This window comes from Tenrec ecaudatus, chromosome 5 (assembly GCF_050624435.1).
Source record: "Tenrec ecaudatus isolate mTenEca1 chromosome 5, mTenEca1.hap1, whole genome shotgun sequence".
Taxonomy (NCBI): domain Eukaryota; kingdom Metazoa; phylum Chordata; class Mammalia; order Afrosoricida; family Tenrecidae; genus Tenrec; species Tenrec ecaudatus.
In genome coordinates this window covers 84,813,542-84,830,049 of record NC_134534.1, presented here as the reverse complement: position 1 = coordinate 84,830,049, position 16,508 = coordinate 84,813,542, and the positions used below count along the sequence as shown (strand labels likewise).

Here is a 16,508-nt window from a genome sequence, read left to right as displayed (position 1 = left end):
CAACGCGGAGAAGGCTCCATCACCAAACTGAAACAAGTTGACATCAACTATCGCAGCCCACTCCTTGTCAACTTGGAATCTGTACATATCTCCTGAACCATTACGCCCTCCACACGAAGGCAACGACATAGTCGCACTTACGCCCATCAAGTTACAACTAGCAGAAAACACACCACCACAAAGACAAAATATAAAAACCTCATTTGTATATTATCTTTTACAAGCAAACGATATTTTTAAAAATCTTGGATGCTTTCATTTTTGTGTTATGCTACACTTCCCCCAGTAGATGGCAGCCTTCTCCTACCTTACTTAGAAGCAACTAAACAAGAAACTCCCCCCAGGCCAAAAAAGAAAAAGACAACTCGCTGCCATCAAGTTGATTCCCAATCATAGTGACCAGATGGGACAGAGTAGGGTGCCTCTTTACTTTCTGGGACTTTAAATCTTTATATAACAAAAAAAAATCTTTGTAGGATCAGACAGTCTCCCCTTTCTCCCATGACTTCGAACTGCTAACTTTGTGATAAGCAGCTCAGTACACTTTTATTTATTTATTTATCCTTTGTTTGTTTGTTTGTTTACACTGAGATGCAAATGACTGAAATACACTAACAATAGCTACTAATTGATTAAAGCCTGACAGCATCTACAGCATCTTTTACCTAGAACAGATGGTCTGGTTAAGTCAATATTTTACTCCTAGATTTTAGTTTTATATATTTGCACAATTCAATTCCATTAATCTCTTGGTGACTTGCAATCATAGTTCTAAATATTCTCTTCCCAAATTCTTACTTCATCATAGACCTCTTACTGTAGGAAGGTAATTCGGCTACTATTTTACCAACGTCAAGGCATTCCTTTCTTCATTTACTCATTCAATCAACAATGATCCCTTCAGGGATTATTATCCAAACCAAACTGCTAAGCTCAAAGCATGCAAAGATTCAACTAAAGAGTTCAAGATGTATTTGAATGAAACAGAAGAAAACGAAACTATATTGTAGACACAGTTGCCCTTTTTATAACAGTGGAGAGATCCACTGAATGATATGGGAGTCCAGAGATAGTGGTCAAACCCAGCTTGTGGGACAGGCCCCAAGAGTCCACATGTCTTAAGCCAAGCCTTGGTACATTGGTGGTTCCATGGTAAAATTCTCACCTTCCATGAGGGAGATGAGAGCTGGGTTTGATCCTTGGTCTATGTACTTCATGTGCATGCATGGTCATCTGTCAGTGGAGACAAATGCTGAGCAGACTTTAGGGTAGCTTCCAAAGTAAAACTGACTAGGAAGAAAGTTGGAAATCTACTTCTAAAAACTCAGTCAATGGGAAGCCCATTATCACAGCAGTCAAGTTATGATTGTTGGGACAGCAAAGTCATGAGCAGCATTTTGCTTCATGGGGTCATCATGAGTTGGAAGGACACCAAATCTTAGGGGATAAAGAGATTGGTTTAGCAAATATTAAGGCTTAGGCACGTTCAGATACGAGTCCCATGAGCAAAGAAAAGAGGAGCTACATCGAACATGTGTAGGTGCACAAGAGCCATTCATCTCGAAGCACTCGTAGTAGCTCCACATACATCTGCTTACTATATTCACTGAGAGACCTTCTAAAAATATATTTTCCTGGACTCCATCCCAAGGAATTTATACTCCCGCCACCCCCCAAGATCCAAAACCAACAGTCTCTTTTTCTTATGTTAAAATACATAATTATTTCTCGAGCAACTTGAAGTAAATGAGAAAATGCCTTCCTATTAGTCATTCATTACATATACCCCAAATTTGTGCATGATGCCTTTTTCTTCCTGGACATCCGAAGGAACACCTCAGTATTCTGAGAGGAGTTTGTATTTCTCTAACCCAATCTCAGGGGGTGGGGAGAGTGTCACTTTCAAGTTTCTGAATGATCCCTGTCACGAATAGTCTAACGTGGCCTGGTTGGTCCATGGCTTCCTTGTAAACAGAACTGCCTCCTATTAGCCAAACCATGTCTACTTTATTCCCTAATTCTGGTTGCTCAATGAGTGTTAAGGCACCACCCAGACTTTGGGCAAGAAAATGAACTCCTTGTGGGGTTTCCTTGAGTTCTCTGCTGAGAACTAAATTAATCCTCTCTTTCAAAGGCCTATTCTTCTCAGGAATGGAGAACCAGGTCTTCCTACCCATAATCACCAAATTCTGTTTACCTTCTACTGAAGAGTTAGTGGTCGTGGTCATTCTCTGGAAATTCTGGAATTCATTCCTGAGCATGGGCCAGAGTAAGTTTCCGTACTTGCTGATGCACAAGTTTTGGGAGACAGCGACAATGCAGCTTAATGGGAGATTCATGACAGGAACTGTGAACACCTCAGAGCTCAACACGGGATACCACGATATTTATTCTTAATTAATTAGTCTGGGGCTAACCATGAGGTCAGGTAAACCCACAGGCCAATCTGGAGACATAGGAACAAAGAAAGAAAAACAAAATGGAGAACAATTTAGAAAATAAAATCAATAAGACCTAGAGATTAATTAGATGGGAGAGAGAAAGAATACCTCTAAATTTCTAGTTGAGTAGCTGCTTGATGTTGTCACTATTTATACAATAGAAAAAAATTAGTTTAAATCTTTAAATCCAGAGCCATTCAAATTAATTTATCCCAAATCTTTTTCTGTATTTTGTTCTGGCTTTACTCCCTCTCTTAGTAAGTTGCTCCAAAACACCTTTTGGGAATGGCAACTGGCCTTCAGATTCTTATGATATCATGGAACCTTTATGGGAAATATATGAAGAAAATTTGTAGGGAAATAAGAAAATTTTGTTGTTCAAATTAACAGTGTAATATTTAAATACTGAAAATAGCATAGGTATCTTATTCCATCATCTCTCTGGAATTTTTCCATAACAAGGGGGTATCCCTCCCCATCCACCCCACCCCCAAAGAAAGCAGAATTGCTCTGGATGGAGTGAAGCTTTCTTAGTTCGCATTTTTTCACGCTAAGTGAGCATCGAGCAACTCACTCTGAGTTAGTGCACCCAGTGACATCCCCTGGGAAGGTTCTCTCTGGTCACAATGAATTTTTTTCTAAAAGCAGTTTCACTGGAACCATGTTTTTTGTGATGGCCAATTTAAGAGAACAGCGTGCAGCTGTGAAATTTTGTTTCCTGCTCTGGAAAAATGCCACAGAAACTGTTGTAATATTGAACATAGCTGACAAGGAGAGCTCTATAGGAAAAACTTCATGTATGAGTAGTTTTCTCATTTCAAAAAAATGTGCAATGTTGATTGATAATAAACCTCATTCTGGATATCCATCAACTTCTGGAACAGATGAAAATGTTGACTCATGGTGCATTTGGAATTTGTTCCACCAGGTCACACTGTTAATCAAGAATTCTATATAGAGATTCCGAAAGGATTGCATACCAATGTGGCAAAATAAGCCTGATTTGTGGCAGCCAGTTTCCAGACTAAGAATAGGGAGGGAGCGGGGTCCACTTCCAAAATTAGCCAATGAAAACCCAGTGGATCACAAGAGAAAATTATCTGATCTAGTGCCAGAAGATGAGCCCACTGAAAAGAAAAGCACTCAAAATACACAGTGACCATCAAAAAGGAATTTAGCAGATCAATGATAGTGAAGTTGGCACGTGATAGTGAAGATGACAACATTTCTTTCTGTAGAGGGTCACTGTCTTAGTTAGGTGATTTTATGTCAGCTCAACATTCCTTACCAGGGGTAGAGTTAAAGCTGTCATAGGTCACAGTCTGGTGCTGTGCCCTTCAGGGGGGTGGCCCTCTCACTCTGCCCTCTTGACTGCTGGGATCTTCTGGAACTGATCCTGAGACTTGCTGGAGTCCTGCCATGTTTCCACCAACCTTGAATCCACATAACTGCATTATGCCCTCACCAGTCTGTGATCTCTTATACTCTGCATCATTGCCTGTGGCAGAATGAGTCTGAAAATGGATGTACAGACTAGTACTGGACTTATAAACTTGAGTTAGACTGGGTGGAAATGTTTTTTTCTTCTGAAATGGTTTGGTTTTTTTAATTAGGAATATATATATCATTCCATAGTTCAATCCTGTCAAGCAGAATTGTACATGTACAGTTGCTTCCACAATCAGTTTCCAAACATTATTTTTCTTCCTGAACTCCTTGACATCATTTCCTTTTTACCCACCCACTACCACTCTACCCCCTGCCCCTCTGAAACCCTTATCCTACTGGCTATCCCTGAATGTTCATCAGTCCTGAGTTTCATATACCAAAACAAAGAAAAACATATAACACAACTTCAAGAGGGTGACCTTCAATAGCATAACACCTCTGAGATACACTCCAATATGAATGAACAAAACAAAATTATAGAAAAAGGTTGAAAAACAGACCCAGCATACATCAGAGGGGGGAATCAACTGACAAAGTTGTTCATTCAGGTCAGATTTATGTATGCCTTTGATCTATATTCATCTCTCCAATGGTCTCTGTTTAGTGATCACTGTCCTCTCTTCACTCAATTTTCGATAGGGCAAGTTCTCTGGAGGCGTATTTCCTATGTAGTTCCACAAATGAATCCTGGGCTCCCACTGTCATCCATCACCTTTAGGCTCTGGTACTCATCCCTCCTTTGATTTCAGGGTATATGATTTACAATCCTTTGGTGACTGATGATGATGTGCTGCCACATGGACTTAGTTGACATCTCACTTAGATGGCTGCTTGTTTGGAGACAAACCTTTAAGACCCAGACACTGTTTTATCTGATAGCCAGGCATCACATAATTTCTTTGCCAAATTTTGCTATAGCATCCATATCTTCTGTGTTCCCTTTCTGGGGGTGAATATCAAGCAGGGCCCTAAATGTAACAACTAATTGTTCTTAAGTTGGAGCTAGAGATTAATGTGAGCCCAAAACCCATTCCTGGATCTATGCTTGTTTGCTTTCTTTTCTTTTAATTTATTATTACTTAGGGGGTAATATACATGTCATATCATTCCAGAATCCAACCAAATCTAGCAGAATTGTTAAATTGCTTCCATAATCAGTTTCCAAACATACTTTTTCTTCCTAGACTCCTTGACAACGTCTCCCTTTTACCCCTCCCCATCACCGCTGTCCCCTTACACCCCCCCCCCAACCAAAAAAAAAAAAACCCCACCTTTATTCTATTTGGTATCCCTATAGGTTCATCAGTTCTGGGTTTCATTTACTGAAAAACAGAAAAACATTTCACAAATTCAAGAGAGTGACTCCCAGTGGCGTACCATCCACACTCGAGTGTTCCTGCATTTGTTTCTCTAGCCCGCCTGGCCTACCAGAGGCACCGTGAGTGGGAGCCGACTCAGCAGCAACCAACAACACACATCTACTGGAAAGACAAACCTAACTTGTTCCTTTGTGTCCCACTATAAAATGTCGCGCAAAGGATTGGCAATCTAGAGCGCCCAGCCCAGAGTCAACCCACCATCTGTTTTTATAAACAATTTTATTAGAATACTGCCATGTTCATTTATTTACAGAGACGATATAACTTATTACCAGTACCTTCACAGAAAATATTTGGTAAAATCTGATCTAGGAAACTGTTAAGAACAACTAGATGCTTATTTAGTAAAAAGAAGGAGGAAAATAAGAAATTGATTCATTGAAATCATGATCATGAACAGTAATAAACCTACAATCCAAGTTTACTTTGGACGACACCAACTGATGAGTATAAAGGAATCACAACAAAGAAAGTCCAAACTATCATTCTCTGGGTTAGTCCCCCCACCCTGTTTACATTCTAGTGTCAGAGCATCCATGCTAAGGTTCCTGTACTTTTGTTGACTTCTACTTGGCATCCTGAATTCTCCCATCACCACTGTTGCCTCCTAAGTCCTTGGAACCCTCTTCTCAAAAAGGACAGCTCCAATTGCTCTACCTACTAGTATGATCCTAGTGCTAATCAAATAACACATAAGCAGTATACCGTCTTAGAAATTCTTCAGCAATGAATATCAGAAATTCATACTTCAGAGGCTTCTGAAAAATAGGTGTTGATTTATTCATTTTAAAAGAAATGTATGTGACACTAAAATCACAAGCAATAAAGTAAATAAATAAAACTCCATAAAAATTAAAAACTGTGAACCAGAAAACTTTCTCAAGAAAGTGAAACAACAACCTACGGAGTGGTAAAAGCAATTTGAAAGCCATACGTGGAAGAAGGTTTAATATTCAGAATCTATAAAGAACTTCTATAACTCATCGAGAACAAAGGCAAACAGCCTAATTAAAAATTGAAAGATTTGAACAGGCATTTCTCCAAAGAAGATATACAAATAGCCAAGGAGCACATGAACATAGCTAATATCATTAGTCAATATTTGGCTCTGCCATTACTATAATCAGACAGCTCAGGCAAAATGGCTTCCAGGAAGCCATCTTATATAGGACAGATATCCTGCACTTCCCCGCAAAAAGGATTTCAGTATAAAGATAAGTAACCCAAGTTTCTTAAAGTGGAAGAGCAGCAGCACCTACTGACGAACTCAACTTTAACATACACCACTAGCACAAGCAATTTCTGTGAGCCCCACTTTTCTCCTTGGCACAGACCATTTCCCCTGTGCTTGAGGCAACCCAACCAGCCAAACCTTTTAGATGGCTGGCCTCTGAAGATAGCTCTGTGTGGGCAACTTGATGCAGGTATAATCAGTACCATAGCTCAACTTTTCCATATTTTCCCTTCTTCCATACTTTCTACTCCAGTGCCCTGACTCCCCCTTGCCCCTCATCATCATGCAGAACATGTGTTAACAAAATAACACAAAGAGCAAGTTTTCTACCCACAAGGTGATTTTATTTTCTCCTCCATTTTATTTTCTTCAGTTTTTGTACTTTGGTCCCAGTACAATTCTCTGATATTTTAGGAGTTCTCATCCACTTCCTATTCCAGAGTCTTCAATCAGGGCTGCCCCACCCTCCTGAAAATACCCATTTCCTCCAGGCAAAAACAAGCAGTTCTTTAGATTCTGCACACCCACCCAAGCAAGGGTCTTTCCCTCATCCCCCTCTGAGTGCACTGGTATGTTCACGTTCACATTACCACAGCAACAGAAAATAGCATCTACACCCACACCACATCCTGGTCTTTTGTTTCCCTGCAATTCCACCCATTCTCTCTCTCTCTCTCTCTCTCTCTCTCTCTCTTTTCTTAAAATCTAGTTCAATGGACCTTATTTATTCTGATTACCCTCTTAAAATACATTTTCCCATTTTTTGCAAGTTTGTAGGCCTCTCCAGACAACTACTTATTATTACTATGATTACATTTATTTTATTTTATTCACAATCTTCTTCCCTTCCCATCACTCTCCCCTTTTATCCATTTCACCACCAGATACTTTCCATCTGCTACATCACTAAACAGGATTTTCTCAGATCACAATGCAATAAAATGGGAAATCAACAATAGAAAGAACGGGAATATAAAGACAAACACATGGAGACTGAACAACATAGTACTTAAAACAACTGAATAATAGATCAGATAAGAGATGAAAGAAAGAAATTCCTTGAAACAACTTTAACACATCATACCATCACCTTTGGGACACAGTAAAAGCAGTAACCAGAGAATAATTTATAGCCTTCAACATGCACATGAAAAACAAATCCAAAATCAGCACTTTAATGCACTTCCAACAACTTGAACCAGGGCAACAACAAAACCCTCCAATAACAAAAGAATTAACAAAATTAACAACCCACTGTCAAACTTAATAAAGGAAAATAAAGAAGATGCAAATATCTAGAATTAGAGGTGAAAAGCATGACATCACAAAAGATCCAAATAAAAAAAAAAGAATAACACAGTATTACCAAAAAAACTGTGTTCCAACAAGTTTGATAATCTAGAAGTGGGCATATACCTAGGAATACATTATCAACCCAAACTAACAGAGACAGATATAGAAAATCTGAACAAATGCATAACAAAAGAAGAAAGAGAAAATAAATAAAATTTTAATGAAATAAAGTTTAAAAACAAAATAAATAATATTTTTAAAATAAAAAAGAAGAATAAATAGAAAAGATAATCAAGAAATTCTCAAAATAAGCTTATAAACAGATGCCTTCACAGGTAATTTTTATCAAGTATTCAGGGACAATCTGTCACCAATCCTACACAGGGTATTCTAGAGTATTAACAGGCCTGATGGGAAATGATCAAGGGTAAGGTTGCTTAGAGAAGAGGTATACTCTAGCCCAGGTGGCGATGAAGCATGGTAGTAGGGCAGGAGGAAGGTCAAGGGAGATGGAGGAAAGAGCTAGGAGTCAAAGGGCATTCATGGAGGTCTAGACAAAGACATGTACATGCAAATATATATAGGAGGTTGGGGAAATAGATCTTTGTGTCGATATTTATAGGTCAAGTATTAAGGTGGCGGAAGGACCTTGGGCCTCTACTCAAACACTCCCTCTATGCATGAATACCTTCTTTTATTAAATTGGAACTCTATGATGCTCACTCTCCCGACACAACAGCTGGAGCCAAAGTGGGTGAACAAGTAAATGTGGTGAAGAAAGCTGATGGTGCCCGGCTATCAAAAGAGATAGTGACTGGGGTCTTAAAGGCTTGAAGATAAACAAGCGGCCATCTAGCTCAGAAGCAACAAAGTCCACATGGAAGAACACACCAGCCTGTGTGATCGAGTGGTCCCAAAGGGATCAGTTACCAGGCATCAAAGAACAAAAAATCATATAATTGACTGCACACCTCCACGATAGGATCGCTGAAGACAAATGGGTGCATAAGCAAATGTGGTGAAGAAAGCTGATGGTGCCCGGCTATCAAAAGAGATAGTGTCTGGGGTCTAAAAGGCTTGAAGGTGAACAAGCGGCCATCTCGCTCAGAAACAAATAAGCCCACATGGAAGAAGCACACCGGCCAGTGCGATCACGAGGTGCCCAAGGGACCAGATATAAGGCATCATGCAAAAAAAAAAAGATATAAGTGTGTGTATGTATGTGTATATATGTGTATATGTATATATGTATGTGTATATATATATTATATTAAATGAAGGGGGAAGTGCAGAGTGGAGACCCAAGGCCCAAGTGTCGGCCAATGGAGATCCCCTCATAGAGGGGCTTAGGAGAGGAGATGGGTTAATTAGGGTGTGAGGTAGTATCGATGAAGAACACAGCTTTCCCCCAGATCCTGGATGCTTCCTCCCCCTAACTACCATGATCCGAATTCTACCTTGCAGGGCTGGATAGGGCAGAGGCTGTACACTGGTACATATGAGGGTTGGAGGTACAGGGAATCCAGGGTGGATGATACCTTCAGGACCAAGGGCGTGAGGGACGATGCTGGGAGAGTGGAGGGTGAGTGGGTTGGAAAGGGGGAACTGATTACAAGGAGCCACATGTGACCTCTTCCCTGGGAGAGGGACAGCAGAGAAGGGGGGAAGGGAGACCCCGAATAGGGCAAGATATGACAAAATAACGAGGTATAAATTACCAAGGGCATATGAGGGAGGGGGGAAAGGGGAGGGAGGGGGGGAAAAAAAAGAGGACCTGATGCAAGGGGCTTAAGTGGAGAGCAAATGCCTTGAGAATGATTGGGGCAGGGAATGTATGGATGTGTTTTATACAATTGATGTATGTATATGTATGGATTGTGGTAAGAGTTGTTTGAGTCCCTAATAAAATGTAAAAGAAGAAAAGAGAAAAAAATGATTAGGGCAAAGACTGTACAGATGTGCTTTATACAATTGATGTATGTATATGTATGAACTGTGAAAAGACTTGTATCAGCCCCAATAAATTGTTAAAAAAATAAATAAATAAATAAATAAAAAAAATAAAAGCACCCTAAAAAAAAAAAAAAAAAGAAAGGGACAGCAAACTCCTAAATCTGTTCTATGAAGCCAGCATTACTCTGATTCCAAAACCAGGAAAGTACAGACTAAATGGTTCTTATGAACAGAGATGCAAAAATTCTCAACAAAATTCTTGCCAATAGAATCCAACAACATATTTTAAAAATGATGAAGTAGGATTCATACCAGAGGTGCAAGGATGGTTCAATATTTGAAAACACAATCACTGTATTGCCACCACATAAACAAGATAAAGAATAAGAATCACTCGATCATATCAAAAGATGCAGAAAATAATTTGATGATATCAAATCCTTGTTTCTAATTTCAAACCTCAATAATAGAGGAACAAAAGGGAAATTTCTCAGCATAATAAAGGCCACATAGAAAAATGCAATGGTCAATCCCACACTCGTGGGGAAAAACTGGAAATATTCTACCTGGAAATGGATCATAGACAAGGATGCTCCTTATCACCACTCTTACTCAACATTGGGTAAGAAGTCCTAGCCAGAACCATTATAAAACAATAAGAAATCAAGGGAATATAATTGGGCAAAGAAAAAGTGAAGTTCTCACTAATCACAAATGGTGTGATTTTATAGAGAACCCCAAAGTTTCTTTAAAAAGACTAGTGAAAACAATTAAGGGTTTTGGTAAAGTATCAGGATACAAGATTAAGACACAAAAACGAATCAGATTCCTATGTACCAATGATGAGAACTCCAAAAAGGAAATCAAGGGAGCAATACCATTTAGAACAGCCACACAAAGGAGAAAATAGCTTGGAAAAAGCCCAATCAAAGAAGCAAAAACCTCACACACAAAATAATTTTTTAAAAACACTGGTACGAGAAAGCAAAGAGACCTACAAAAATAGACTATTCTGTGTTCATAGAAGGGAAGACAATATTGTGAAAATGTCAACACTACCTAAAGCAATCTAAAAATATAACAGAATTCCAATCCAAATCCCAACATCATTCTTTAAAGAAATGGAAAATCTAATTACCAACTTCATATAGAAATGGAAGAGACCTTGGAAAAGCAAAAAACTTCTCAAAAAGAAGAGCAAAGCAGGAGGCCTTGCACTACCTGACCTCAAATCCTACTATAGAACCACAGTAGTCAAAATAGCGTGGTACTATGATGGATACATATACAAATGCAACAGAACAACAAACAACTTCAGCAATGGAAGCAAATGCATCCACCTACATGCAAACGATCTTCATCAAAGGACCCCAAACTATCAAATGGGACAAAGACAGCCTCTTACTAAAATGGTGTTGGATAAATTGGATCTTGACATGCAGAAGAATTAAACAGAACCTATGTGTTTCCTTGCACAAAACAAACTCAAGATAGACTAACTACCTAAATACTAGGATTATCAATGAGAAAATTGGGACAAACTTACAAGCCCTATTTTAGGGCATACACAGACTACCAAATATAATAAAGGAAGACAAAGTAGATGACTGGGAGCTATCCAAAATATAACACTTATACCCATCAAAAGACTACATTAAAAGGGTGAAAGGAGAGACCAGGGATAGGAAAAAAATCTTTACTGATGATATAACAAACAAGGGGCTAATCACTACTATTTATAAAATTATCCAATACCTCAATAAGAAAAAAAAAGTAATCCAATAATAATTATACAATGGACATAAATAGTCAATTCACACATGACAACACTTAAAGGGCTAACAAAAACATGAGGAAATGCTCATCATAACTAGCCGTCTGGGGGATGTATATCAAGACAATTATGAGATAAAATTTTACATTTACTACAAAAATCCAATTCAAAAACAGAGAACAATAAATGCTGGAGAGGGTACACTGTTGGTGGACTTGTAAATATGTACAACCATTGTGGAAAATGATATGACACTGCCCAAAACAACTGGGAATACAAACACCATATGACCCAGCAATACCTCTGCTGGGTATTTACCATATATACTCATATGTAAGCCGAGTTTTTCAGCACATTTTAAGCAGTTTTTGTGGTAAAATTAGGTGCCTTGGCTGATATTCCGGTCAGCTTATATTCAAGTATATACAGTACTCCGAAGAAATAAGACAAAAGAATTCTGGGAAAATGGAGATTAACACATATAAGAGGGACTCCGCACAAATCAGTGCAAGAGAGTTACTAAGAGGGAAATTCCACACTACCAGGTCACAGAAGAAGCATCATAAAAAAAGTAGGCACAGATTCACTAGGTTTTGAGGGCCTAGAGGTTTTTAGTTTACCACAGTGGAGGCTGAATAGGGTTTGACCTTTGCCCCACCACTGTCTCTGCCAGAGCTGTCATCATTTGGAGCCGGCACAGGGGCTTTATCTCAACAAAGGGCAGGGATTAAACCCCTCCAACCCCAGAATCAGGGCTCAGGGCTCAGATATATTGTTACTATTGTTTCCCTCACTTCTCTCTATCCCCTCACTATCTCAGCAGGCTTAGTGTTTTTCTTCCTTTTTCTGTTCCCTTTTCTCTCACACACCACTGGTGAACTCCAGGCCACTCCCCTTAGCCTAGGGCATTTACACCTGCCCTCCACCCAGCTTGGAGCCCTCTACCCTCTGCAAAGTAATCTGAGGCAGGGGAAAATCCACCCACCCTCCACCAGGGGATATCCCGCACAAGTTTTCCCAGGGAAATTCTGCGAGTCCACCCCTTGAAGTGATTAACACTTGGCTGTGGAAATTCCACCCACTTTCTTCAGGGGAAATCCTTCCTGCGTGGCTTGGGGAGCTCCTATCTGACTCAAGGAAATTCCTTCCTCCTGCCATAGTGCCTCACACGGCAGAAGGCAGCTCAGCCAACACTCGCCAATATTCTATGCTGCTGCAGTAACCTCTGCCCAACTTCTGCAACAATAAACCTGACGAGGGCAATTCCACCACCATTCACGGTGCTCTACACCAAAGAAGGCAACCCACCAGCCTCCTGTGGCATTCCCATTGCAGCAGCATCCCTGCACACCCTCTGAAGCACCACAGGCTGCAGTGGGCCACACCATCATGGCTTCTTGTGAGATCACCCAGTACAGCACCATCCTCATGGATCCACAACCACCCAACCAGTGTCCCCATCCAAATTGCCCTCCAAATAACAGAATATTGGTTGACTAGAGAAAGAGTGAAGCCACAGGAGGATAAAGTAGTAGACCAATTCCATAATGAAACTAGCTGCAGGCCGTTCAAAGAAGCATTCCTACAAGTCTCCCAGAGAGAGCCAGTGTTCTTTGACTAACTGGAAAATGGGACCTGGCTTCTTTCAAACAATGCAGCACAAACAGCAATCAGCTCCAACGACCTCAACGAACGACATAAGAAACAAAAGGCAATGGCAGAGATGTTCTGAACCTAACAAGGTGCATAGAAGCAGACATTGATCTGCCACAGAAAGAAATTTTCAGAACGCTGCTTGGAGTCATATAGACAATGAGGGAAAAAATACAGAAAAAGAATGAAATGATAGAGGAATTAAATTCCACACACCAAAGGCAAATACAAGACCTTAAGGATGAGATAACAAAAACCAGTAGCAGACTCACAGACTTCGCCAACCGACTGGAGGAGGCAGAGAACTTCACCAGTGACCTAGAGGACAACCAAACAGATTTTAAGAAACACCACCAAAAATCTAATAAGATCATCAGAGAAGCTGAAGGAAACATAAGTGCTATGTCTGATGCTATGAAAAGGAACAAAATCAGAATAACTGGATTATCAGAATAGGACACAACAGTGAGAAACTTTTTGGAGGAAAACTTCCCCCAGCTTAATGAATGAAAACCAGGTGACTATTAAGGAGACTGAAAGAACACCAGCTAGATTGAATCCCAAGAAGAGGTCACCAAGGTACATAATAGTTAAACTATCCAACTTTGAAGAAAAGGAGAAAATCATGAGAGCAGCTGGGGGAAAACAAGCAATCACATATGAAGGTTTCCAAATAAGAATATGCTCAGACCTATCCGCGGACACTATGAAGAAGAGGAGAGAGTGGAGTAGTATATTCCAGAAATTGAAGGATAATAAAGCAAACCCAAGAATACTCTACCCAGCCAAATTATCCATCAAGATAGATGGAGAAGTAAGAGTCTTCTCAGACAAGGAAAAACTCAAAGAATAAGTTAGAAGAAACCCAGACCTACAAAAGATCCTTGCCGACCAACTATTGGCAGAACAGCACTTACAAAGCATAAAAAGAGATAGCCACATAGAACAACCACACCCAAGACAACAGCCTCCAAAATAGCTTTATCTTAAAGGTGGAAACAAGTCAAGAATGAAATACACATGCACACACACTCAAATACACACACACAGCACACTGATAAAAAAGGAGGGCAGAAAACACCCAATACAAAAGGTATAAGATGACATCACAGAATCCACAAAGGGAGATAATAACCTTGAATATCAATGGCCTGAACTCAGACATTAAAAGACTGAGGCTAGCAGACTGGCTTAGAAAATAGGAGCCATCAATCTGCTGCCTACAGGAGACACATCTCAAGACTACAGACAAAAATAGGCTGAGAATCAAAGGCTGGAGAAAGCATACCAAGTAAACAGCAATTCAAAAAAAGCAAGGTTGCAATCCTAACCTCAGATAAAATTGACCTCAAAGAGATAAGGAGGGTACTATATAATGCTCAAGGGAACGGTAGACAAAGAACCACTAAGCATTTTAAATATGTATTCCCTGAATGAGAGACCCATTGACTATATATCAACCAAACACTCCAAAACATGAAAAAATAAATCACAGCTTCAACAATTATAGTAAATGACTTTAATACACTGCTCTCTGACAAAGATAGAAAGAAACTCAACAAGGAGGATAGAGATCTAAACACTACAATTAGTCGATTTTACCTCATATTTACAGAGCTTTTCATCCAAATACAAAATAGAATATCACATTGTTCTCGAGTCCACATGGCACATATTAGAAGATAGACCACATGCTAAGGCATAAGGAGAATCTACATAAATTTAAGCACATTGATATCATACAGACCTCTCTCTCTTTGCCAAAGGAGTGGAAATCAACAAAAGGAAGATAAAGAAAACAAGCAAACAATTGGAGGATGAATATCACTCTATTACCAAAGGAGTGCATACTGGCCCAAATCAGAGATGAAATTGGGAACTTTCTAGAAACCAATGAGAATGAGAAGACAACCTACCAAAAGTTATGGGACACAGCAAAGGCAGTCATCAGAGGACGTTTCATACCAATATATGTACACATAAAACAGGAAGAGAGATTTATGGTTGATATGCTGGCACAAAATTTACAGCAACTACAGCAGAGTCAACAGGACAATCCAACTAATAACAAAAGAAAAAAATAATAAAAATCAGAGCTAAGATTCAGGAGAGGAAAAATAAGAAAACTATGGGGGAAATGCTGCCAAAAGTTGGTTCTTTGAAAGGATAAACAGAATTGACAGACCTCTGGTGAACTTAACCAACGAAAGGAAGGAACACATTTCAATAGCAAGGATGAGCTATGAAAAGGGGGACATTACAACAGACCCTAATGAAATCAAAAGGATAATTACACAGTACTAAGAAGGACTGCACTCCAATAAATTAAACAACTTGAAAGACATGGACAGATTCTTGGAAAAGCAATTCCTGCCTAGACCATCCCAAATGGACATCAAGAATCTCAACAGACCCATAACAATAAAAGAGATAGACAAGGTTATCAAGGGATTACCAACCAAAAAAAATCCCCTGGAGCAGATGGCTACACAGGAAAATTCTACCAAGCATTCAGGGAAGAACTGACACAAATACGACACAAACTCTTCCAAAACATAGAAAAAGACAGCAAACTCCCAAACTCCTTCTATGAAGCTTGTATAACTCTGATACTGAAACCAGACAGGGTTCCCACAAGAATTGAGAACAGACCAACATCCATAGTGAACATTGATGCAAAAATACTTAACAAAATACTGGCCAAAAGTATATAAAACAAATAATTCAACATGACCAAGTGGGATTCATACCAGGGATGCCAGGATGGTTCAACATATGAAAGACCATTAGTATCATTCACCACATTGACATGAAAAACTATAAGAACCACATTATATTAATAGATGAGGAAAAAGTATTCAACAACATCCAACACCAAATAACTCAATATAACACAAGCTATATATGAAAAACCAACAGCCAATGTGGTAGTCAATGGAGAGAAGACTAACACAATCCCACTAAAAAAGGGGATCAGACAAGGGTGCCCCTTTTCCCCACTCTTATTTACCATCATACTGGAGGTTTTAACTAACAGCATAAGGAAAAGAAAAGACACCAAAGGTATTCACCTGGGGAAGAAAGAGGTGAAACTATTGTTATTTGCAGATGATATTATTTTATGTATGGAAAATCCCAAAAGCTCCACAGAGGACTACTGGAAGCAATAGAGGAATATGGCAGAGTGGCAGGATACAAAATCAGCAAACAGAAGTCCATTGGACTGCTCTACACATCAGATAAGACCACAAGAGAGGAGATAAAAAAGGTGGTACCCTTTACAATAGCCAAGCACAAATTGAAATATCTAGGGATGTACCTGAATAAAATAA

At 39.4% G+C, this 16,508-nt stretch overlaps 1 pseudogene; it reads right to left on the bottom strand.

Annotated features, from left to right (window-relative positions):
* Positions 1-1,765: 1,765 nt before the first annotated feature.
* LOC142448824 (dihydrofolate reductase pseudogene) lies at positions 1,766-2,339 on the bottom strand (annotated as a pseudogene).
* Between the last annotated feature and the right edge of the window lie 14,169 nt (positions 2,340-16,508).